General features: G+C 42.6%; 1 protein-coding gene across 15 annotated transcripts in view; it reads right to left on the bottom strand.

Moving 5' to 3' along the window:
• NCKAP5 (NCK associated protein 5) overlaps positions 1 to 27,452 on the bottom strand; it is a 930,794-nt gene that overhangs the window by 657,376 nt on the left and 245,966 nt on the right. The window contains exon 1 of one of the 15 annotated variants that reach the window (XM_053253246.1): positions 2,810 to 2,903. The exons of the other annotated variants lie outside the window; for them this stretch is intronic. The gene's annotated coding sequence lies outside the window, so the exon portion shown is untranslated. Of the gene's footprint in view, positions 1 to 2,809; positions 2,904 to 27,452 lie in introns of those variants that run through there. 15 annotated transcript variants of the gene reach the window in all.

Genomic DNA, 27,452 nt, shown 5'->3' on the forward strand with positions numbered 1-27,452 from the left:
GGTGAACCACCACTTTTGCTATTCTTGGTTTAGGAAGAAAAAAATAGAGCAAGAAGAAGAAATCCCAACACCTCAGTCTAGTAGGAACTTTCTTTCTAGTAGAAAGGAGGAAATACACATATTCCTGGCTAGATAGTGGATTGCCACAAATGCCACATGATTCTCCAAGCCTGATCAGCCTGAGCCTATACAGAAAGCTCTGTTAAAAAGCTCCAGTTATTCAGGGGGGGGGATGTAAGGCTGAAGTTATTCTTCCACCCTCCTCTTCCTATCAAACAAGTGATCACTATGACAACTAATTTTAAAGAGCTATATGTGTGCATTTCCAGCTGCTACATACATACTTTGTTGGATCAGAGTCCACATATTTAATCCTTGGAACTGGAATATATTTTCTGCCCTCTGTGACACAAATACCTTATTCTCATCCAGTCACACTTTGCATAGGCTGAAAGCAGAAATTCTGACCACAAAGCACCTGTTCTTCATTTATTAATAATGGAATTCACAAAGTTTGTGGACACATTCTTGTCTTTTCAAACAATGGCCTACTCCCACATTAACTGCAGTGGAGGAAGTATTTCATTTTAACATTGTTCACACATTGCCACTTCAGTGGAGTTTTCACTACTCATATTCCCATTTGTTAGTCTGTTGCCTAACAGGGATAGTTGCAAGAATTACAACAAGATAATACAAGTGAAGTGCTTTGGACACTCAACAATGCTATACAAACGCTAGATAGTAAGTGAGAAGTGTATGGAAACTGGGAATAGATAGTACAGGACTGATCCCATCAGCGGTTCCTTTGTACATCATGATTTTAGAAATCACATCACATAGCACTAATATATAATTGTTTTACCACCACTTGGCTTTCTGTTAGGTTCAGAAAATACTTCCATGTTGCTTTGTGAGAACTACTAGTGAGCATAAGGATTGGCTGGAAAGGCATGTGGAATATGCAAGCTTCTGTTAAGCCATAAAGAAAGTATAGAAGATTCCCTATGGGGAGAGGCTCTGCCCATGTGGGGAGGGTCAAGTGGAAACAGTCACCCATGTGCTATTGGAATGTTTGTTCTATAGAGACCTGCGTTGGGATCTCTCTCTCTCTCTTTTGCTTTTAAATTTTTATTGGTTTTTACAATATCTTAACAATCTCATTACATCCAATTAAACAAATGTTGACTTCCCACTCGCCAATCTGTGAATCACTAACTATACAATTCAACCATTGCTATAGTAAAATTCAAAACATATATCCTATACCTTACAAACTCGATTTTACTATACTCAACCTGCTATTATTACTAAATTTCAAACCCTGCTGAAAAATCAATATTAGAGAAATAGTTCTTTAAGTATAGTAAGAATGGTTTCCAATCTTCTTTAAAACATTCCAGGTTTTCATCCCTTATCAGTACTGTAAGTTTTGCCATCTCAGCATATTCCAAAGTTTTTATCAGCCAATCTTCTTTTGAGGGCATTTCATTGTTCTTCCATTTCTGCGCATATACTATTCTAGCTGCTGTGGTTGCATACATAAGAATTGTTAAATTCCTTCTGGAAAACTCTCCTTGCGTTATTCCCAGCAGGAAGGATTCTGGTTTCTTAGGAAATGTCATTTAAAAAATTTTCTTCAACTCATTATATATCATATCCCAGAAAGCCTTTGCCTTCCCGCAAGACCACCACATATGAAAAAAGTTCCTTCACAGTGTCCACATTTCCAGCATTTGTTTGGAACATTTTTATACATTAATGCTAATTTTTTGGGTGTCAAATACCACCTGTACATCATCTTATAATAATTTTCTTTTAAGGTATAACATGCGGCAAACTTTAAATCCATTTTCCATAATTTTTCCCAAGCTGCCATATCTATATTGTGACCCAGATCTTGAGCCCATTTTATCATAGTCATTTTAACCACTTCATCTCTTGTCTCCTCCAGAAGCAGCAGCTTATACATCTTTCAGGGGCATAGCAAGGTTGGAGTGGGCCCAGAGATGAGATTTTAAAATGCCCCCCCCCCACTCAAAGTCCAGGGCCTCCGCACACCCCAGGTCCCCAAGGATTTAAGTCTGATATTTCAAAATAAGTATGCTGCTTGGAAATATATTTCCCTGAATACACACACGCACATGTCACAATATATAGAGATATACATTGAGTACTATACATCTGTGCTACTTTTAATGCCTAGAACACACTAGAAAGACAAATTATTAAAATGGCCCCCTCGCTGCAGATTAGCAAAGGAGACTTTCAACCATGCAGGGTGAGCCTATGTTTGTTTTCCCAGAATTCTGAACAAATTCAGTCAAGTTTGATTCCAGGAGATTTTTCACATGGGGCTTTTAAAGCCCTTTAAGACACCTCTCCTCTGGAATGGAGGTGCTGCATTCACATGTTGGCCAGATTTACCCTGAAGTCTCTGCAAGTTATTGGAGAGCAGTTCACACACAAGAAAAATAAAATAAAAGCACCACACATGCTTCACAGTTCTCACTCAGACCTTCTGGGTTGCAAAACAACTTGAACATAAGTGTATTTATAAATGAATGAATGAATGAATAAAATAAATATAATACTGTTTGTTTCAATAGTTTTTGTAATTTTCTACCATGAAACAAGCCACTTATGGGACTTTTTAGATAGTTTTTTTTTAAGCCAGCAAATTTTCCAAGTTGTTTTAAAATAAATATTCAGAGACTTCTCAGTCCCACCCCCCATATCAAAGCCCTATGGCAAGCAGATCCCTATATATTGGGGGGGAGGTAACCACAAAAAGGAGTTCACACTCTACCTGGCAAATGCTGGGCTGGGTTGGGCAGGGCAGCAAGGGGTCTTCTGCTGCAGAGAACAGTGGTAGCCACTCTGGCTGCCTCCTCCTTCCTGGCTTGCTTGGGCCCTACTCGAGTTCAGGCTTCACAGAGGCCTACACGGAGGCCTCCGTGGAAGCCCCGCCCACCCACCGATCAGCTGAGAAGTGGGAGAAAAGGAGCTCTTTGCAGTGTGTCTGCTGCCTCGATTGCCGGCCAGGAGAACAAGCAGGAGAGACGGCGAACAGGGCAAGTGGCTGAGGGGCCTTGGGGCTGGGCAGGGGGCAATGGGGAGTCACGTGAGGTGCCTCTGGGGGGCCCCTAGACAACTGTCTCACCTTGCCCGATCGTTGTTACGCATGTGTTAGAAACTAATTTTTCATCATTTTCACAGAGCTCCTTCTCAAATCTCGACATTTGATCCTCAAATCCAACTTTAAGATCCTTCTTATAAATTTCATTTAACTGATGGTACTGAAACCAGTTACTAACCAGATTTTGTACTTCAGTTAGGTTTTTTAACTTACAGCCCTTTTCTTGGAAACATAACAATTCCCTATAGGTACCCCAATGTGGTTGCATATTTATCTCTTTACGTACTAAAGCTTCAATTGGAGATAGCCATAATGGAGTTTTAAATTCCAACCATTTTTTATATTTTACCCACACTCTCATTAGACTTCTTATCACATAGTGATTAAAAAAAATCTTTATGCACTTTAGTTTTATCACACCACAGATATGAATGCCATCCAAACCTTCTATCAAATCCTTCCAGATCAAGTATTCTGGGATTTCTTAATGTTATCCATTCTTTGAGACCTGCGTTGGGATCTCATTTACCCTTTGATAGCTAAATGCCCAGGTCTTGATTCTCCTCAGATGATTAGCAGGCTGTTGGAAGGAAGTAATTCCTGTACCACCAGACAGGTAGCTAAATTTTGTAGTGCAGCCCTCCATTCGCATAAGAGCTTAATAACGGGGAAACAGGTAATGGTTTGAAGGCCAGAGCAACCTTTGTAGCTATAATGTGGCTAACTGCAGGTGGGCATGCAGGTATTGGTATCACCTGTATATCATCAGTAAATCTAATAACAAAATTTTCCCAAGCTCCTGAACTGTTTAACCCCTCTCAGATTTAGGAGTCAAGAAGGCAACTGTTTGAGTTTTGATTTGTGTGTAATAGTCTCATAAATATGAAACACTGCTGCCTCCTTTTATTTTTAATTATGTATTTTTGGTAGTATTTTCAGTACCTTGATTTATGCTGAGGAGGACATTTTAAAATTTATTTGGTTTTATTGTTTGTTTGTAGTAGAAGTTTGATTGTCTTCTCTTCTACATTTGTTTTAATCTCATGCTGGTCGCTGACCGAAATAAAGAGATTATTATTAGTAGTATAGAAGATACAAAAGACAAATAAGTTATTGATCTGTCTTTTAAAATAGGTTTGAAAGCTTATCCTGAACAAACTTGGGGAAAAATGCATCTTCACAAACTCTTCCCATGACACCACAGTATTGTATTGTATTGTAAAATTTCTTAAAATGTTACAATACCATTCCTAACAATAATAAGTACAAGACAGTTTCTTGTACTGATCTCATTCCTTTGGCTATGGAAACTGTGCTCTCTCTGCACTAGCTCTGCTACTATTCCCTGCCATCTTCAATGAAAAGAGGGTCATCAAAGGCCACAGTGTTCACAACGAACATCGATCCTCCCACTCCAGTGCTATAAAGCCAACAGTGGAAGAAGTTCCCATGCAGAAGCTCCTTAAGGAACAAAACAGTTCAAGGGAGTCAAAGAGGTCCCTATATGATAAGAATTTAAAGAGGCTGTCAGATTCCAACTTCAAAAAGAACTTGCGTACCTTTTAGGCTTCAAAGACAGGCGAGAAAGCTACCACTATGTGAAGGATATGCTCCACAATACCATCATGCTACTACAATTTGTTTAGTCTGTTTTCTATCTTAGGAAGATGTCTCTATTCCAGGTCAGTCCACTGTTCTCTATGGGCTGATAGCTGCTATCTGTGGGGACTCAGTGAGGGACTCAGACTCATGCTCTGTCACTAAGCTGCAGCCCCTCTTCCAACACCAGAGAGTCACTGAAACAAAGAGAAGGGGAAGTAAGAACAGACTTGGGAAGAGGGCCCTGCAACTCCACAATGCAGTGCCACACATGAATTAGTCTTAAGCAGAAGATCCCACTAAACTAATGTTTATGAGTTAATAGCCCCATAAGGATCTCTTGATATCTCCTATTAGGGGTGTGCACAGAACTGAACCGCTGGTCCACGAACTGACAGGCGATTTGGTTTGTGCTGTCAAACTGGCTTGGCCCGGATCGACTGTCTCTGGAACATAGGAACATAAGGAATCCGTTGAGGATTCCCTTTACAAGCAAAAGGGATCCCTAACTCTAAAGGAGTTTGAGAGGCGGGCGAGAGGGCACCTTACAGCCAATGGTGTGGCAGTGGTTCCTTAGCAGCAGCAAATCCATGGGGGTGGCCCCTCTAGGCCCTGCCAGCTCTCACCCCTAGTAGCACGGGCTACTACTGCTACTACACCCTGCCATCTTCAATGAAATGAGGGTCATCAAAGGCCACAGTGTTCACAACAAACATCGATCCTCCAGCTTCCAGCTCCATTCCACTCCATCTTCCGGCTGGAGTTCCATCTTCTGCACATGCACAGAAACTATTTGCATGACCTCTGCACATGCACAGCCAGAATCGGGCCATCCACAGTGTGTGTGGGGGGGGAACACTGGCAGGGCCTAAAGGGGCCACTACTGCTGAGGAGCCACCTCTGCCACCACTCCACCAGCGGTGAGGTGCCCTCCCTGCCGTCCCTCAAACCCCTTACAGTTAGGGATCCCCTTTTATTGTAAAGGGGAATCCTTCCCTGATTTCCCTTTACAAGCATAGCCACCCAAACCTGTTGAACTGGTTCAATCCAAACTGGGACCAGTCCGGTTCAAGCTCAAACCGGTCAAACTGGCCCATTTTGAACTGAAACAGGTTTCAATTCGAACTGGTTCTGCACACCCCTATCTCCTATCTTTAACTGCAACAATGATGACATTTTCCTTTAATGTGTCAGAAGCCCAACTAGATATGACAACAGCAATTCTATGCATTTAAAAAGGAAATGCACTAGTCGTAGAGAGAGAGAGAGAGTGCTGGAGGTCTGATTTTAATAGAAGAGCTTGCGTGTGTATGTGTATGTGGTGGTGGGGCACCATTAGGCCAAGGTCCATGTGCTCCCAGAGGCCCCATGATGCTTCCCAAGGGAAAAGAGGACCCCTTTTATATTTCTGGAATGGCTTTGCCTAGAGTGCTTAAATTTGACAAAGATGTAGGACAGGTTATCAAAACTCTTTGTATTGATTTTGAAGATGATTGGTCAATCCATTCATTTTTAATTACTTTTTGAATTAAAAAACTTCAAAGTCCTATAAGTGACTTGTTTCTTGAAACAAAATTGCAAAAACTTATGGAACTGAAGCTCCCCCTTGGGCCATCATTCCACCCCCATGTGGAGGATTCTGCCCTTGGCCTTCATAAAAAAGTGCAACATCCCCACCACCACTCACTTTTGCCAAACTCTTTACATTTCCAGAATGCAGGGTTTAGAGATTTGAAATTGGGCACACATGTAACCCAATGTGGCAGAACTGTGTGTATTTTTATTTCAAGAAAGTTGGTCAGTCCTGTGTTTTTTAATTAATGTCTCCCTACTGCAGTACAGAAAGAGTCCTCTTTATCCATAGAGTACTTCACACCTTGTGAAACTGGAGCTAACTGTTACATCTGAATATATATATTCTCAAATGTATTATGCTCATGTTGGTTTGTGATCCAAAAGGTCTGCATTAGAACTGTGAAGCAAGGGCCATGTGCTATTGTTTTAATTCATTTTCCTTACAAATGCACTATGTGTCTAAGTTGGTTTTGTGTTTGAACTGTGCAGCAAGGGATACATGTTGTGTCCCAGATAGTTTGCAAATGGCCAAGAAGCTGTGTGAATCTAATGGGGCTTGCATAGTCTTTTTTCCTTTCCTTTGGCAAATGCACTCTGGCCCAGATCTGTGGGTCTGTGGTAAACGATCAAGAAGATAATTGGGGGTTTTGTACTTCCCTTTTTTCTTCTTCTAAATGCACTCTACCCAGAGCTGTGGGTTTGTGGTGGAATATATATATATGAGTGAGTGAGAGAGAGAGAATGAGAATGCTTATTTTGCAGGGGTGGGGTGGGGTGGGGTGGGGGCGGGGGCGGGGGCATAGGCTAATTAGGTCCAGGGTACAACATTACCTAGCTGCACCCTGCACCTGCCTCTTACCTTGCCACAGACCTCTCTCCTAAGCCTTTTTTGTCCACACAATGCCATTTCTATAATCACAGGCTTAGCTGAGAAGCTTGCAGGAGAGAGAAGAGGAGAGACAACATCTGCTCCCAGGACTGGTTGCTGTGCTGAGGTGAGGCCTTGCAGGATTGGGGCCGGGGAGGAGGGTGACTTGGCAGTTTCCTGCATTCCAGCTGCCTAGAGCTGCCTGCTCAGGGCTATATAGGCTTCTGCCAGTGACTTCAGCCCCCAGAAGCTTGCAGGAGAGAGAAAAGGAGAGACAACAGTGCTCCCAGGTAGACCCCAGGGTGTGAGACTGGGTGCCTGCCTGTTTGCTTGTCCTGCTGCTCCCCTGCCTGTTACCTGGCTCCCAGGACTGGCTGCTGTGCTGAGGTGAGGCCTTGCAGGATTGGGGCCGGGGGGGAGGGTGACTTGGCAGTTACCTGCATTCTATCTGTCTAGAGCTGCCTGCTCAGGGCTATATAGGCTTCTGCCACTGGTGGGGTCACCCCTTTGGGGGAGCCACTTTGGGGGACAGTGAAGGCAAGGGCCAGGTCTCTTGGCCTAGGTATTTGTATGGGGGGGGGGTGGCATTTAATAGCGGAGCTTCTGTTTTAATTTGTCCTGGGTGAGACAATCTTAGAATGTGTCTGGGATTAACTGGAGATGGGGAGACAGGGGGCGTGTCCACTGACTGTGCGGCGGCCATTCCGGTCGTGGTGGGGAACAGAAGAAGTAACGTTGGCAGGTCAGTGGGCTGTTACAGGGGAAGGGGACTTGGAAATCTAATAGCTGTTTCCTCTTCCGGCTGTCCTGCCAGCTCTTTGGCCTTGGGGAGCAGTGCCGATCATCCTTGGAACCTCACCTTGCTCCTCTGTAATGCCAGGTCAGTCCAGAACAAATCAGAAACCATCCGTGATTTGATTCTGGATGAAGGTGCCGACCTGGTATGTATTACAGAGACCTGGATGGGGAAGGCTGGGGGCCCAGTGTGGTCCCAGCTTCTTCTTCCAGGTATTCTGTTGAGGAGTGGGTGAGGGACTGTGGGCAGGGAGGTAGAGTGGCTGTGGTCTATAAGAATAACCTTTCCCTTACCAGGATCCCTGTTAGAGTGTCAGACCATATCGAATGTGTGTACTTAAGTCTGGGGACCAGGGTTAGACTGGGACTTCTGTTGGTGTACCGATCGCCCCATTGCTCAACAGGGTCCCTAACTGAGCTGATGGACTTGGTCTCAGACTTGGTGTTGGAGTCCCCCAGGATTGTGGTGCTGGGGGACTTCACTGTTCACTTTGGGACTGATTTGTCTGGGGCAGCTCAGGAGTTCATAGCGGCCATGATGACTATGGGCCTATCTCAAGTGGTCTTGGGGCCAACACACATTGCTGGTCACACGCTTGATTTGGTCTTTCACTCTGATCAGGGTAGTTTTCCGTGGGTGGGGAATCCTGTGATTTCCCCATTGTCATGGACAGACCACCATCTGGTTAAGGTCAGACTCACAATCACTTCCCACCTTCAGAGGGGTGAGGGACCTATTAGGATGATCCGCTCAAGAAGGTTATTGGATCCAATAAGATTTCAAGAAGCCTTGGAGGGATTTAGTGTTGGCTCTGCTGGTGATCCTGTTGATGCCCTGGTGGAGAATTGGAACAGCAAACTCACTGGGGCAGTAGACATGATTGCTCCTAAGCGTTCTCTCCGACCTGCTTCAAAATTGGCCCCTTGGTATATGGAAGAACTACGGGGGCTGAAGCGGTGAGGTAGACAACTGGAGAGCAAGTGGAGAAAGACTTGGCTTGAATCCGACAGTGTTACATCTGCTGGTAATCTCCAGACTGGATTACTGTAATGTGCTCTATGTGGGGCTGCCCTTATACATAGTCCGGAAACTATACAGCTAGTCCAGAATGTGGCAGCCAGCTTGGTCTCTGGGTCATCTCGGAGAGACCATATAACTCCTGTATTGAAGGAGCTACACTGGCTGCCAATATGTTTCCAGGCAAAATACAAGGTGCTGGTTATAACCTATAAAGCCCTAAACAGTTTGGGCCCTGGGTATTTAAGGGAACGCCGCCTTTGGCATGAACCCCACCGCCCACTGAGATCTGCAGGAGAGGTCAGTCTGCAGCTGCCACCGTCTCGTCTGGTGGCCACTCAGGGACGGGCCTTCTCCGCTGCTGCCCCAAGGCTTTGGAATGCGCTCCCTAGTGAAATAAGAGGCTCCCCATCTCTGACAGCTTTTTAAAAGTTTTACCTTGTTTTTATTCTGTTGTAAACCGCCCAGAGACGTAGGTTTGGGGTGGTATAAAAATGTTTTTATAAATAAACACTGCTAGAAAGAGAAAAACAAGTAAGCTATCAATAGGAAGTAGATTCTGCACCCCTCATCTATATTATTATTATTATTACATTTATATCCTGCTCTTCCTCCAACTAACCACTATGCTAACCACTACACCACACTGGCTCTCTATAAAATCCACCAAATATTAAACTGGATGCCATCAACAACTGCCCAGATTTTCTGGGCAATTTAATATTGGAACACACAGAATGGTTGCCATAACATTTGTTTGTGTCATTTGAAAATTAGTTCCCAAAGTCTTTGTCAGATGTAGTGGTTAGAGTGCTGGACTAGGACCAGGGAGACCCGAGTTCAAATCCCCATTCAGCCATGAAACTAGCTGGGTGACTCTGGGCCAGTCACTTCTCTCTCAGCCTAACCTACTTCACAGGGTTGTTGTGAAAGAGAAACTCAAGTATGTAGTACACCGCTCTGGGCTCCTTGGAGGAGGAGCGGGATATAAATGTAATAATAATAATAATATTCTAGGAAAAAAATACAAGCTACCTGTAGCCAAAATTGGTAGGACCATCAAATTGAAAAAGCTGAAGAAAATGAAGATGTAAAAATATTATGGGACTTCCGACTACAAACAGACAAACATCTGCCACACAATACACCAGATATAGCTGTAGTCAAGAAGAAAGAACAACAAGTTAAAATAATCGACATAGCAATACCAGGGGATAGCAGAACAGCAGAAAAAGAAATAGAAAAAATCACAAAATACAAAGATCTACAAATTGAAAGGCTGTGGCAGAAAAAGACCAAAATTATCCCAGTGGTCATTGGCACCCTGGGTGCAGTTCCAAAAGACCTTGAAGAGCACCTCAGCACCACTGGGGCCACAGAAATCACCATCAGCCAATTACAAAAAGCAGCTTTACTGGGAACAGCCTATATTCTGTGATGATATCTATAACAGCAGCAACAACACTGACCATAAAATTCAGCCATCCCAGGTCCTTGGGAAGGACTCGATGTCTGGATAAAACAAACCAGTCAATTACACCTGTCTGACTGTGTAAACAAGAAATAATAATAATATTCTAGAAGTGGAGTAATATTCCTGAGTATCTACAAGAGTGTGCAGTCCACATTGTGCCATGCAATCCTATGACTGAAACAAATAAAAACAAAGCAAGAGGTCACATTAGTGCACCCTTAACTCTCTATTTTGGCTTTCAATATTCTAAATGTGTGGAAATTTCATCAGGTTGTATATGTGTGGAAAATGTTATATTCTCTCCATGTTATATGCAACCTGAACAAAATAAAATGTGTGGGAATTTCATCAGGTTGTATATTAGCTTGTTTCTCCACAAATGAAAGAGATCCACCAAGTTCCACCTTTTCTGCTGCGCCCACCTCCACATACTGCATAGCTTTCTGTTCCAGAGGGTCTGCTCAGGAACAGGTGGTTTTGTGGGGCATGGGCCACTGAGGAAACTCGCAAAATCTCCTCTCCCCTTTGTGCGAACAGAAACTTTTCCGTTTATGAAACAACTTGGGCTACAGCTCAACTTTAACTGTATTAAAACCCCAGAGCAAAAGTGATCCTTCGTTATATGTGTTAAAAAGCAGTCCTATATCTATGAACACAAATTGCTTTACTTTCTTGCTTCTATTCTTCTGCCCAACAGCAAAACAAAACCTCATGAAGTCAGTTACCATCACCACCCTCTTTTTAGAAAAGCAAGGACAACTTATTTGCCCAAGGCTATCTCAAGTGTTCATGACCTAGCTAAATATCAACCTTGAAATTCTCAGCTGAGTAATTCCTAGGCAACAAATCTTAACTAAAACTGTCAATTCAGGACTTTATCTTATATGGTTAAGTTGCGTCTACGAGGAAACTGAATTTCCAATACACTGTATGATGACATTTCCTATTTCTTCATGCACTTTGCTCTTGTTGCTCTTGCAATGACAGGAAACAGCAGGGTGAAATCCTACTCAGTCAGAAGTGGAGCACCTGCTGCTTAGAGTAGTGATTGTATCTCCACTCAATTTTGGACCAATTCATGCACATTTTACCACTTAGGTATATTAATGCCATGCAGCTTATGTGGTTAAATACTTTGGAACACCAGCTGGGAAACTGGTAGAGGACAGGTCACCTTCCCCTTCAGTCTTATTAAGTGCAAGGATGGGAAACTAGTAGCCTATCCTTCCAGGAACTATGACAAACCAATCAAAAGCATACATGACTCTTGACCACAGAGCCTTAGGCACTGTCAAGGGGGGAAAATGCCCTGTCCGCCTCCAATACGCTCGTTCATAGGTAATGTGGATTACATCTTATGTTTGTGAGATGTTCCCTAGCTGCAGCATGCTCTCCCCTCTCCATGTTAATACCAACCTGACCAAAGGTTGCACCAGCGTGGTGTAGTGGTTAGAGTGCTGGACTAGGACCGGGGAGACCCGAGTTCAAATCTCCATTCAGCCATGATACTAGCTGGGCGACTCTGGGCCCAGTCACTTCTCTCTCAGCCTAACCCACTTTACAGGGTTGTTGTGAGGAGAAACTCAAGTATGTAGTACACTGCTCTGGGCTCCTTGGAGGAAGAGCGGGATATAAAATGTATAAATAAAAATAAAATAAACCAAAACCTGAGCCTGGAAGACTATCCCAACTTCAGATCGTAGTTTGTTTTGAAACTCTGACTAGAATGAGCCAGATCTCTCAGTTTGGACATAATGAGAGATGCTGGCTTGTTCTAAGCCAGATCAGAAATTGAATCCTTCTGTCTTTTGTGACTAAGAGGGAGAAATAACAAAACCAAGCTATTATTAATTTAAATAATGCATCTTCTCTTCCCTTTTCCTCCTCCCTCAGTTAACTTTTGAGGTTTTCTGCACTGCTTTTGTTTTAGCATTTATGTGACTGTAAAATCAGCTGACAGAAAAACAGGTATTTTGTGTGCGTAATGTCAGGTGATATTATTTCCTACTAGGAATTGTTGCTGCCAACAAGAACAATTCTTGCAATAGGCAAACGAAAGGGACATGAATGCTTTTTTTGACAAGATCCCTCAGGCCGAATGACTGAACCAATCACACACATGTAAATGTGTGCCCTGGTATGTAGCATCAATATGAAAGCATATCTAATGACATAGTGCACAAAGGCATGACTGCACTGAGTACCACAAAAAAGGGAAACATTATTATAATGGTGGTTATTTTATTTTCCCTTTTGCCCTCATTCACTGGGTAGCTGCCATCCTGAACCCTATATACAGTGGCAGATTAATGGAGAGGCAGAGTAGGCATTTGCCTACAGCGGCAAAATTTGAGGAGCGGCAAAATTTGCCACCCCTCTCTGTAGGTGGTGGCAGCTGCAGCGAGGGTGAGTGGGGGCGAGGAGAAAGTCTCCGCCTTTTACTTTTTTATTTTAAAAAAGCAACACTGCTGCGCTTAAGAGTTTCACTGTCTTTGAAGCAGAGAGATGAATTAGAGCAGCGCTGTGAACCTCAGCCCCCACATCACTCCCAGCCATAGTGGCCAATACGGAGGCATGATGGGAGCTGTAGTCCAACAACAGCTGGAGGGTCAAATTTGTGCAGCTCTCCATTGGAGTAACTATTATTAGCTAATAGCATCAGAATGCTCACAGTCTTTTAAAATTCTCCAGTTGTCTTGTAATTCTCTGTTGTGTTACCAGCTACCTGGACTGTAGCATGTACTGTCTATGTAGATGCAAACTTGATGCATTGAGGAACATTGCACTTCTAGGCATAAGACAAATACAATAATGATCTTTGTCCTAACAAGTTAACAGAAAATGGAAATGATTCCGATGGGAGGGGATCCACCCAAACAAAACAGAAATAAAATTAATTGCTCATGGGCATAGGATAGGTCAGTGTCAATGCAGAAAAAGGCAACTCATATTAACAGAACTTGAGGTTAGCTACAATAGAATCTCTGTATTTATTTTTATTTTCCCCAAAAAACACAAGCGAGGGCCAGTGTAGTGCGGTGGTTAGAGTGCTAGACTAGGACTGGAGCGGTCCGGGTTCAAAGCCCCAATCTGCCATGGAACTCAGTCACTTAACTCTCAGACTAACCTACCTCACAGGGTTGTTGTGAGGATAAAAAATAACCATGTACATTGCTCTGGGCTCCTTGAAGGAAGAGCAGATTTCACAAAATCTTTTTAACTATGACTTGAAAAATAAATGTTTTGTGTGGAAATAGTCAGAGACCTTTATCAACAATGTAAGCATGACTACACCAAAAATACACCTTTTTATAGAACAATAACTGAAGAACTTCATCAGTTCAAAAAACTGTTCCTAGGTTTAAAAAAAAGATTGCCCCTTACCCTGCATTATTTTATCTGCTCTCTAACATAATTTTAAACACTGTGGTTTATTTATTTTTTTAAGGATGGGGAAATGCAAGTAATACATTTCTTGGTAGGTGGCTGATATCATCACTCAGATCTGTTGTAATATGGAATCTATTTTTGATACAGATCCTTTGCTAGTAGCATCAGAGACTGCAATCTGTGTTATTATGGAGGTAGATCGGAATGACTGAAAAATATCTAGTTAAGAAGGACTGAGCTTGAAATGAGCATTGGTAATAATACACAAAAACTGTAAATGTCATGTTGGCCCATTTTAAAAAAATCAGTTCAAAATATACAGTAGTCCTAGGTGCAACCTGAAATCTGTCTTGAACCTAGAAGTTGTCGTTGTGCTGTCGAGTTGGTGTCGACTCCTGGCGCTCACAGAGCCCTGTGGTTTTCTTTGGTAGAATACAGTAAAAGGAGGGGTTTGCCATTGCCATCTCCCACGCAGTATGAGATGATGCCTTTCAGCATATTCCTATATCGCTGCTGCCCAATATAGGTGTTTTCCACAGTCTGGGAAACATACCAGTCCAGTGGGGATTTGAACCAACAACCTCTTGCTCCCTAGACAAGTTACTTCCCCGCTGTGCCATTAAGTGGCTCCTTGAACCTAGAAGAGGCTCATCTAATTAGACCTGTATAAGACCTCTCCATCTTAAAACAGTTACCAACTGCAGATTTGGGGTTCCTCCATCATATCCATTTTCTTGTTATTCCTACAGCTCTCTCCCTTTGTTTTGCTTGACAGTCAACCTGCAGAAGCATCCAGGAGATCTCAGAGGATTGCTCACAGTTTTGAAACATTTCACTTGGTTCTAATAAAATTATTCTCCTACTTTAGTTTTTAGATCAGTGGTGTTTATTAACAAGTCATCCACTTGCTATGGTACTGATTTCTACACCTCTGAAAATTGCTGTGAGATTTAAGACATTGCTTTTATTAAGTGAAGCACAATTTACTTTTACAAAGAAGCTAATGGTTGGTCCAAGCTGACCAGGGTGTGTATACAACCCCATTTTACCCATACAGAAAGCCTCTGAGGTAGGTTTCTTTGGGATATTATGATTGCCACAAGTTTCTACAAAAGACAACCACAGGGCTCTGTGGTCACCAGGAGTCAACACCGACTTGACGGCACACTTTACCTTTAAGCTTCGTGGTTGAGTGAGGTTTTGAATCCAGGTTTCATCAATCCAAGTCTGTCATATTAAGCACACAGGCTTTAAGAGGTATCTGATCTAATAACACAGTGGCCACAGTCTAACAAAGAGTTCAGCATGTTTAATGCAACTGAAATCAATGGGTTTAAATACACCCATTGGATTGTGAATAAATAAATGTGCTGGACTGTGGGTAAATGTAAGTAACTTCAGATTCATGCTTGAGTGTTATATATTTCTCGAAACATGCCCCTTGGCTATAGACAACAATGTTGCTAGCCTGTAATTTCTGTGATGTTTATTATAGCCTTTAGAGTAACGTCTGACTTATAATGATATACAGGGAATGTTTAACTTGACACCAGAAAATGTAACTAAATAAACCCCTTCAGATATCAATTTTGTATAGCACATGGCTGCAAATGAAGAACTTTATCCTCTGGATCCAATCAGACACATTAGGACTTTTAGTGCAGATTATCACAGAATCATCATACCTTGTTGTTGTTTTCCTATTAAGCATGACAAGGAAGGGTACAATTTGTTACAACTTGGGGTTAAATAGAAACTTGTCGAGGCCAAAACAATTGTCCTTTTTGTAGTTCTCTTTAGGTTATCTGTTGTGAAGATTGTGAAGTAAAATGAAGTTTAATGGAGATATATGACATGGCTAGGATTGTCTATGCTAAAGGATTAAATATTAAAATTGTACAACAGTTAAATCCATATTCTGAGCCCCCAAAAGCCACATTCTGTGTTATGTTTATTTGCTTATATTTGCATGTTGTATATAATTCGCTAATGGCTACTAACTTGTGTAAGATGCTGGGGTGGTGTGTCTAGAACTGAGACTTTCACAGATGGCTTGTCTCCTGAGCCACCAGAGCCATGTTCTTGTCACAAGAGGTGCAGATAGTGTTCTTGCTCCTCAAGATCACCATTCAGAGGTGCTCTTACCCCTGGACCTTGGGGCCCCAGTCCATAGCCTCCAAAGTCTGGGGGACCTCCAAATGGCCAGGGAGGGTGCTCCTGCAGCCACCTGACATCCCCCATGCTGAACCTCTGTTTCCCCCTCATAATATAAGCCGCCATGTGTGCAGCCAGAAGTTGGGCCAGGGGGTGAGCCGAGCAGGCCTCCCCTCCCCTCCCCCCCCGCATGGTGATGGATGGAGCAACTGGTGAGCCTGGCCCAGTGGTGGCCCCATCCGCTGCTGGGGGGGGAGGGAAGGCCTGCTCAGCTCACCACCCCCTGGCCACCATTCCTCATCTGTGAACATGGTGGCTTAAACTATGGGGGTGGGGTGGAGGTTTGGTTTGGTGGTGTGGGGAAGCCCCCAAAAAAGCAGGTTTCAGGGGGCTCACAGTAGGGGGGGGCTCATGGTGGGGACAGTCTGGGCACCCCGATTACCTAAGTGCACTCCTGTCACCATTCAGGCTGCATTACAAGCTGGCTTAGCATTCAATGATCTGACCTCATGGACCAATTTATTTCCATCAAGTCTTGTAAAACCAAATCTATGGTGAGGTCACATTAGGAGTGCTGTGTACAGCTTTGGTCACCGTATCTTAAGAACTACATTGTAGAACTGGAAAAGGTGCAGAAGACAGCAACCAAGGTGATCAGGGGCCTGGAACACCTTCCTTATGAGGCAGGGCTACAGCATCTGGGGCTGTTTAGTTTGGAAAAGAGGTGATTACAAGGATACATGGTCGAGGTGTATAAAATTATGCATGCAGTGGAAAGAAAGATTTTTATCCCTCTCTCACAACACTAGAACCAGGGTCATCCCATGAAACTGATGGTCAGGAAATGTAGGACCCACAAAAGGAAGTACTTTTTCACACAGCACATAATTAATCTGCTGAATTTTCTGCCATGGGATGTGGTGATGGCCAATAGCTTGGATGGCTTTAAAAGGGGCTTTTATACTCCTCTACCATGTATCCTTGTAGTCGCCTCTTTTCCAAACTAAAAAGCCCCAGATGCTGTAGCCTTGCCTTATAAGGAAAGTGCCTTGCCTCATAAGGAAAATGCTTCATGGAGGAGATGTCTATCAATGGCTACTAGTCAGAGGGCTGTAGGCCACCTCCAGCCTCAAAGGCAGGATGCCTCTGAGTACCAGTTGCAGGGGAGTAATGGTAGGAGAGAGGGCACGCTCTCAACTCCTGTCTGTGGCTTCCAGCAGCATCTGGTGGGCCACTGTGCGAAACAGGATGCTGGACTAGATGGGCCTTGGGCCTGATCCAGCAGGGCTGTTCTTATGCTCAAGGCCTCTGATCATCCTGGTTGCCCTCTTCTGCACTTTTCCAGTTCTACAATGTCATTTTTATTATATGGTGACCAGAACTGCACACAGTACTCCAAATGTGGCTGCACCATAGTTTTGTATGAGGATATTATAATATTAGCACTGTTATTTTAAATCCCCTTCCTTATGATCCCTAGTATGTAATTTGCCTTTTTCAAAACTGCCATGCACTTCATCGACACTTTCAACGAGCTGTCCACCATGACCCCAAGATCTTTTTCCAGGTTTTCCACTGATAGCTCAGATTCCATCTTATGTGAATGGAATGTGAAGTTCAAGGGGTGTTTTTTTGTTTTTTTGTTTTTGCTCCAATATGCATTACTTTAAACTTGCTTACATTGAACTGCATTTGCCGTTTTGTCATCCACTCACCCAGTTTGAAGAGATCTTTTTAGAGTTCCTCACAATCTGTTTTGGATTTCACTACCCTAAATAGTTTAGTGTCATCTGCAAATTTGGCCACTTCACTGCATTCCTCAACTTCTAGATCATTTATGAACAAGTTAAAGAGCACTGGTCCCAGTACAGATCCTTGGGGGACCCCACTTGTTCATTGTGAAAACTGTCCATTGATTCCTACCCTCTGTTTCCTGTCCTTCAACCAGTTGACAATCCACACATGAACCTGTCACCTTTTCCTATGACTGCTAAGTTTACTCATGAGGCTTAGCAGTCATGGGATAAGCAGTCCCATGGTATTAGCAATCATGGTAAAGGAGACTGTATTAAATTAGTGCAGATAAAAAGAAAAATAAAGATCATTTAACAGACTGCCCCCCACCGCAAAGATCTTTACATGATTAGTACATACCATCCATAGTGCAACATATGAATTAGTGCATTGTAACAGCAGTGGATCATTTATTGTTTAGCAGTTTGTCATTACAGCAGAATGTAATTGAGAAGAGATTTTTAAACTCTGGTATATGCTTTGTAAAGTTGTGTTTTAAAAGTGCTCTCCTGAGTTGTGTAGCAATAAAAAATATGTTGCTCTACTTGTGAGTCATAAATAATACTGGACTGTAATCAGGGACCATGGGAATTCTGTCTTCTGAAGCCAATGAGAAAAATGTCTGTAAGTCATGACATTTGTGGTTTTCTCCAAGTCAGGGACAATAAAGAGCAAATACTACAATCCAGACCTTGAGGAAAAATTATTTAAATTTCTAGGAGAAACTGTCATTACTGCAATAGAAGCTAGGGATGTACACGAACCGTCCAACCAATGGTTTCATTCATTCATTCATTCGATTTCTATACTGCCCTGCCAAAAATGGCTCAGGGCAGTTTTCATGGAGAAATAACAAACAAATAAGATGGAACCCTGTCCCCGAAGGGCTCACAATCTAAAAAGAAACATCAGATAGACACCAGCAACAGTTACTGGAAAAACTGTGCTGCGGGTGGACAGGGCCAGTTACTCTCCCCCTGCTAAATAAAGAGAATCACCACGTTAAAAGGTGCCTCTTTGCCAAGTTAGCAGGGGTATTTGGAGGTGGGGAGGAGGTCACCTTTAAGGGACTGGGAGGGTGCTCTTACCCCCACCCCCACTGAGTTTCCCCCACCAGCGCTGTCTCCAAAATCAGTGGCATGGGGCAGCAGCATACCTCCTTGCTGCCCCGGTCAGTGTCAAACTGAAAATGCCTGACACGCACGCATGCATACGCGCATCAGGCACTTCTGTTTTGACGCTGACTGGGGTGGCAAGGAGGTATGCTGCCGCCCCGCACCTACAATTCTGGAGACAGCGCTGGCAGGAAATGTGACGGGGGCAGGGGGTAAGAGCATCCTCCTGGTCCCTTAACGGTAAACCCCCTCTGCTGCACTGGCCAAACGCCAGACCAGTTCAGAGGTCCGGAAAAGGACCTCCAAACTGGTTCATGCACATTCCTAAAGGAAGCACATCTCATTCCTGCAGACCCATAACACCTATTACTAACTCACGTTTCATGTGATTCATTGAAAATGTTGCCTCTTATTCTCCAGCTCTTCCCAGAAATTTTGATTTGTCTTTCCCCCACTTTTGATTTATCAATGAGATATCACTACTCCAGCCAACACAAAATACTGCAGCTTCAAAATAAAAGTGGTGCTGACAATAATATTAAACAAATACCAAAAGGACAGTTTGAGGAATATGAATTGCCTTGACTACTAAACCTCATTTATGATATTTGAAGAAGACATATGCAATCCATTTCATGAGATGAGCAAAAGCAGCATTGCATTTTGATCTCAAGCTAATGTGTTTACACTGACAGAAGAATGCTCACAAAATACATTGGTCCTTTTAAAAAGCCTGTTTAGCATCAACATGTTGCCAGGTTAAGAGAGGTTGCCATCACTACTGTGCAGCTACTAAAAAGACTCTTGGTAAGTCCTGAAAACAGGCCAAACTAGATGAATAGTCTATGCACTTAAAAAAAAAAAAAAGCAACTGCAGTAGACAGGTAGTTTGAGAAGAACTGTGGCAGGTTAAGGAACCTTTTCCCCTTCAATGGGGTTTCCACTCCAAATTGACCCTCCAAACTTCTTGTCACCCTTAAAGTAAGTGGTATTGGCTCCTGAAAGGCACATCCTAGAGTAGATCCTCTGTGGCTTCTAATTTAGAGTTTGCACATGTCCATATTTTTCCTTACTGTTATGAAAGTGCATTTAGAGCATGTCTGACTGAGCTGGAGCATAGCCCTTTTACAGAAAGCTGTTGGAAACCACCTTGACCCAGGTCTTGAGTCAGACACTGACCCCTCTCCTTAGATGAACCTTTCCTTAGATGGTACTGCCTGAGAACAGCAGCCTAATCTTGCCTTATCACCAAGCCACCCACTGTAGAGGCCCCACAGGAATCCTTCTCCAACCATGGACCAGAGGATTCTCCAGATCCCCCTCCTTTGTCAGAGGACACCCCCTCTACAGAGTCAGCCTCTATTCTTATGGAGAGAAGTCACAGAGGCACAGAGCATAAGCTGTTCCGAAGTGCATGACTGGCCAGCAGAAAGCTACCACTGGAGAGGTCTACTCGGGTGGAGGATTAGCAGCGGTCTCCTCAAGAGTTGCTTTAGTTTTCAGGAACTAGGTGTGGCCCTGGTGAAGCCCATATAAGCTTCTTCCTTTGCACAGAGCTTTGCTTCTACTTACATGAGAGTCCCTCTCCATGCTGCTGACTTGCCAACTAGCCCCTGGCCTTGTTCCCGATACCTGCTTCTCATGTTGAACCTAAATACAGCTGTACCTTTTAGTACATTTCAGTTCCTCTGCCTTGGGATACCTCCAAGTCCAGCCAGCTGCCTCCAATCCCTGGCCCTGCTGCCCTGTCCTACACCCTATCTGGACAGCTTGAAACAGTGAGCATGAGCAAAACAAAAGCACAGAAAGAAAGCACAGAACACTCTCTAGTACTTGGCTGACAAGGAAGGACAGTAGAGGAACGCGGACAAAGATACTGGCAAGAAGTCACTGTTACACCTCCTGAAAAGCACAGAAATATCACAGTATGTCACACTAAAACCCAACTTGCTTTATCATCCTATGAGTTCATAGCTATGACACATTCTATCCTTTGCAAATTTCATTATGAAAATACCATTTTTACTTAAAAAGTAAAGTTGGTGATTTTTTAAAGAGATGAGTATTTGCTCAGTGTCTGTGAAATTACGCTAAATAGTGTGCAGCTGCAAGTACAACTTCATTATTACTCCTACAATACAATCACAGAAGACAGTTTTCTGATGTGAGAATGGAACTGCTTTTATTATCTTACTGGTATATTGATAAGTTCGCACTTAACAAAGGCACCTTGCTGATCGCAATTGCCAAGCCATTGATTTTTTCTTGGCTACTCCTACTACTTTGTTGCTTTTACTCTGCAAATATAGAATGCCCTGTGGTGAAATAGCATTAGAGGTGCAGTGAAGATAAACTCCATTGTTGCTAAAAAAAAAATGTCCCTTTGAACATTTCCACTGGGACAGCAATGGCACATACTTGCTCCTATGTGCATTTCTAATACTTACCCACTGAATACCATCTATTTCCCTGCACAGACAGATCCAGGTCTTGAGATTTTGAACAAAGGTAAAAAGCCATTCCAGTAGCATGGAACACAAAAGAGGCTATAATTGCCGGAGACTTAACATTCATACTGCAAGGCTTCATCAAGGGAATAAGGAACTGTATTGTGGCTGTGTTCCTATTGTTCAGTCATGTTTTAGATTTTACAGAGTTTGATAAAAACTCAAAGTATCAAGCTCACATTGGAAAACCCTCCATATGTCGGTATATCTTCCAGTCTTCCGGCTAATATATGCAAACTAAAAATAAGTATCAAATATATTCTGTCTTTCACATCTTTTTCTTTCACTGTCTTTTGTTATTTACTAACAAAACAAAACACTCACCAATAGGAGAAATATAACTCCCCATAACTCTCAGAAATATAGTAGCTGCATTACATCTTATACAAGGATGCTGCACAAAATAAGATTCAGAGAATTTTTTCAGAATTATTATCTACTTTACCCTGAGGTGATAGGTTCAGAGGCTATATTCACTAACCATGCACCCAATGTTTAGATAAGAGAGCTTCCAGAGCACTGCTGTGGATACTTCAAAAGGGGAAGCCGATTTTTTGCCAATCTGTTCTTCCCTGTTTTGCGACACTAAGGGACATTTTCAGGTGGTGCAGGGCAGTTCCTGGTGACAAGAGAGATCAGAAAAAAAATCACACACACACACCTTGTGCAATCAGGACTGTGGAGCTCTGGAAGCTCTCTGCAGTGGGGTGCTTCTTCTTCCAAGCATAGGGGTGCGTATTTAGTGAAGATGTCAGCCAGGGTTGGTAGATGACTGCATCATCAGTTGATTTCCATCTGTGAAACTCCCAACATAGAAATAACAGTACAGATAGACATATCAACTTAGATCCTCAAAACAGTGTTTTCCAAGGGGAGGCTGATCTGTCAACTGTGCAACATTCTTATATCTGTAAACAAGTGTTAACCAAGTGCAGATAGTTATTTACAAGCATGTGTGAACCAGCTCTAAGCCTTTTGCAAATAAAGCATCCTGAGATACCTCAACAGCACATTCTTCCAGGCTATCTTGAGTCACAGCATCTGTTTCTATGGAACTATGGAGCCCACCACCAGAAGCCGGGGGAAACACCACCATTTTATTACCAACATCAGTTACAGCCAACTAGTTGCTTGCCAGCAGCATCCTTTCCTCTTCCTGATATGGTGCAGCCCCTGCTGCTTGCCACATAAAATGAGAACAAGCAATAGAATTATCTGGGGCATGCTGTTGATTGTGTAAGGCCCTTCCTCTTCACCGAGCATCTTATTCTTTCTGTCTGGTTACATTAGATATCAAATCACCTTTAAAGACTGTGGTCTCAGTCCTTACACACATTCATTCTCTCTCTCTCTTTCTCCCCAACCCCCTCTCTCTCAACAGCCACTCCAAGAGCTCTAGCCAGCTTTTCTTTTCTTCTCAGATACTTGAGTTTCAACTTAACCCTATCTTTTTGAAAGCCAAGCACATAGATAATACAGGCATGACAAATTGATCTTCTGTAGGAACTCTGTTGGCTTCTGCACACACAATTTGAACTTGCTGGGGGCGTGAGATTAAAACAAACTCACAAGTGTGGAAATCAGGGTTTGAATCTGTGACAAGTATCTTGTTGCAGCTGTAGCAAGTGAATACTTCTCATTTTTAATGGGGGAAAGCATCTAAAGTAAATGCCACCATTTTCTTCATGTATTTTTTAAAAGCACTGTAGACACTTCTATAATATTCCTCTAAAATTTTAGGGTGGCTCTTAATTCTTTACAGCTAAGGGGAAAGCTACAGTCAAGGAATTCACAGTTGACATAATCAAAGATAATCAAAGGACCTTTAAGTACTCTTGAAATCACTGATGCAATGTTACACAGTTGGCTTTGAAAGTGAGAGAACTGTGCTCAGATTTCCCTCTGTCATAGAACTCACTGGATTAGAGCAAAATCACAATCAGTCTTATGTTAGCACCAGTCTCATTAAGTCTACCAGTGGGTTCAGTGGAATTGGTATCAAAAAAGTAAGTTCATGGGCTAAATTATATTAAAAATATAATATGACAACAGGAAAGACCATAGCCATGGTAGGGAAGGGGCTCTAGCTTGCACGCAATCACTGGGTCTCCCTGGCATTGTCAGGAAGAGGTATGAAAGGTTACTGTCTGAAAGGTAGGAATAAATGGACCGTTCTCTAACTGGAGACTGGTACTGGGACCAGTGCTCTTGAAGGATCTCTTCAAACTGGGATAGTGAGCAACAAGATGGCAAATGCAGCTCAATGTTAACAAATGTAAAGGGATGCATAATGGTGGGAGGACTCCAACTTCACATATATGCTGATGGGGTCTGAGCTGTTAGTGACTGTCTAGGAGAGGGATCTTGGGGACATGGTAGACAGCACTTTCAAAGTGTTGACTCACTGTGTGGCAGCTGTGAAAAAGGCTAATTCCATGCTTGGAATCATTAGGGAGAGGTTTGCAAATAAAACTGCTAATATTATAATGCCCTTATACAAAAAATGTGGTGCAGTCACATTTGGGAAAGTGTCTCTTTGTGCATGCAGTTCTGGTCACCATACCTTAAGAAGGACATTGTAGAACTGGAAAAGGTGCAGAAGAGGGCAACCAAGGTGATCAGGGGCTTGGAGCACCTTCTTTACAAGGAAAGGCTAAAACACCAGAGGCTTTTTACTTTCGAAAAAAGATTACTTTGGGGAGACATGAATGTGCAGGTCACAGATCAAATACATTAAACCTGCTGCAGGGGCGTAGGGATGCTCTGCCTCCCCCAGAACTGATCTTGAACAGAAAAAAGGTATCTTATGTAAAAAGGTATCTTATGTAAAATATTCACACACGAAATCACATTTGGAATCTTATTCCTGGATAGCAATAATGTAATTAATGTGACTGAGAAGTATTACGCTATAAGATGTAAAAACTCCAAGATATATAAATACAAATATGACAAATATTTATATACCGCTTTTCAACAAAAGTTCCCAAAGTCACTGGAGACACAATCTCCACAAGTAAGGAAGGAAGGAAGGAAGGGAGGGAGGGAGGAAGGAAGGAAAGACTCCCTGTCCCCAAAGAGCTCACAATAATAAAAAGAAACATAAAATAGACACCATCAATAGCCACTGGAGGGATTCTGGCTGGGGATGGATAGGGCTGGTTGCGCTCGCCCTGCTCAATAAAGTGCATAACCACTAAAAAGGTATCTCTTTGCTCAGTCAGCAGGGGACATAAATCCTGGACTGTCAGGGAGTTTCATCCCAATCTATCAAAGTTTTAATTAATGTGATTGAAAACAGATCAGGAAACATGAAACTTCAAGATGTGCATGGCATATCAGGCCATGGGAATTGGTAAACAACCTAAAAGTTTCCTCTTTCTTCCTTAGGTAAATTCATAGCTATAAATCTCTGATTTATTGTTCTTAGCTTTATATACGATACTGTCCTGAACTTTTCCAGCATATGGATTATTACAGGTAATGCTGACACAGGATTGGTCTTATATTTATTTATTTATGGTACAAGACCAAACATAATGTACATAAACAAGCAGCAATAGTACCATTATCAGAAGAAGAAGAAGAAGAAAGGTGCGGGGGGGGAGAGAGAATAACACATAAAACATCAATTAAAATTAGTTAAAACGTTTCTTATTTTTATAGCAGCTGCAGGATTGGTCACATAAATAACTATAATAAATTTATGACCAGCACAACAAGGGAAAAACATAAATAACTGTTGTGGGAAAACATGCAAATGTTTATGTCCTTTGGAATCTTCACCATTCTGTTTATATCTGAATTTTCTTTAATACAATTGCCAAACACTCTACAGCCAAAAGCAAAATGTAGAGAAGGAAGGAACAGCTTTATTGAGTGCTACAATATACATTGAACATAAGAGAAATGTGACTGTTGATTAATGCAGATGCATGAGGTGCAGCATAGACAGCCACAACTGCTGTCCACATGTGTGAGATATGTGCTATGGCTAAGCAGCATTCCTGGGCTCCTGCATCAACTAGCTCTCTTCCATCCAGCCACCGTGACCCAGCGCTTGCACCCAGTGGGTGCCAGAACAACTCCAAGAGGGTGTTGCCAAGTAGTAATATTTTCGGGTCATGCAAAAAGGCACCCCTCTCTGTGATTCAGCAAAAGCACCAAGGGGCAGTCAAAGAGTCTCTAGTGAACTTTTCACCTCATGCAGCCCCAGCCTCTTGGCACAGGCTGGTCATTAGTGCAAGTAAAGTTTGGCAACATGCCTCCAAGTCAAAAGACTCAAAGGCTGCAAGAGGGTGTTCCAGACAACTCCCTTTTGGAGTAAAAGGAGCTAGTAGACCATCAAAAGAAAAGCTGCCCTGAGACTCCCATCGAGTGATAAAGCACAGGGATGTGATAGTGTGTGAGTGAGGGGCCCTAATCTTCCCTCCTGCTTGTTGCCCAGCCAGCTAACCTGGTTTCAAGCCTCTGGCCCATTTTTTCTATATAATGAATCCCTATGTAGAACCTATGTGCCATCAGAGAATCCAGCACTATTGATATAAGAAAATCCACATGTGTTAGACTCTTTGATGTCACATAGATTCTACATAATGAATCCCTATGTAGAATCTATGTGCCATCAGAGAATCCAACACATGTGGATTATTATCTGATGCCAATAGTGTTGGATTCCCTAATGGCACATAGATTCTACATAGGGATTCATTATGTAGAATCTATGTGACACCAAAGAATCTAATCCCCATTATCCCCTATGGGAGAAATAATAAAATTTAAAAAATCTTTTTAAAAACATTAAAAATGCCCTCTTTAACCAATTGCTTTGGGACTTGAGTGGTAGTTGTCACCCATGGGGGCCTACCACACTCCCAACTTTGGCACCCTTGGGTGCTACTCATAGGGAATAATGGGCAGGTTCAAGTCCCATTATTCCCTATGGATAACTTTTTAGAACCAGTTCTAGGGGGTTCTAATTCGAACTGAACCATGGGCTGAACCAGTAGAACTGGTTTGAGTTTGAGTCTAATTAGAATTCAAAACCACAGAAACTGGTTTTGTACGTATCCCTAATAAGGCATAAGTATCCAGCAGAATGAGCAAACACATGGCCATTTCCACCTTCATTAGATTATTTGAGTGATTGGTAAAGATAAGGCTGAGACCTCATCTCTAAATGAAATCTATGCATTTTGCATCTAATGCCCAGTTTCGAGGACATGAGCAAACATAAAACCATTTCCACCACCTATGCATACTTCAAACTTGTCTTTGTCTTCCCAGCCATTCTGGGACACACGTGCACTGATTAAGTCAACTGTAAAAAGTGACAAAACACTTTTGTCATATGACAATCACCCTACCCTCCAGGGAGGGATAGTTTCTTGATTAACCCAATACTGTATCAGGACATGTTTTGGGATATATTTCCAATTGGTAAGCCACATGGCTTCAGAGTCTGGAGTTTTAGAAGCCATTGGAAGGTGCTGTCCATGGACTCCACACACCTGAGCTGCAGCTGCTGTTCCTTGCTCCGTCCTCCCTCCTTCACTCTGCCCTGCACCCTACTCTCAAGGAGGCCCCCAGCTGACCTTCACACATCAAATGCATCCAGGAACTATAGGTAACATTTCCACCCCATTCTCTGTCTCTCTCAGGCTTCACCACCTCTCTGCCTCCCTCTTCTCTCCTTCTCAGCACTTTTATTAAAGATGTCTAAGTAAGTTCCCTAATATTTTCTATACAATGATATAACATTTATTGAACTTCCTAACGAAACCGCTTTTGCATTCTGTAAGTTCCCCAAGTTTATCCTTAATAAAGCTTTAAGGAAACTCCTAACCAAGTCTCTCTCCTCCTTTGCAGTTTTCCAATGCACCTTGTTACTTAATTGATACTGTATCAGGACTGCACCTGATATTTGATATTTGATAAATTTGAGTTAGTTTCCCCACATAAGCCTTAAAAGCATAGCTGAAACATCTAGCCAGCGCTTTTCTGATAACAGTTCTGATAACAAGG

The sequence above is a fragment of the Hemicordylus capensis genome, chromosome 1 (assembly GCF_027244095.1).
Source record: "Hemicordylus capensis ecotype Gifberg chromosome 1, rHemCap1.1.pri, whole genome shotgun sequence".
In the NCBI taxonomy this organism is placed as follows: Eukaryota; Metazoa; Chordata; class Lepidosauria; order Squamata; family Cordylidae; genus Hemicordylus; species Hemicordylus capensis.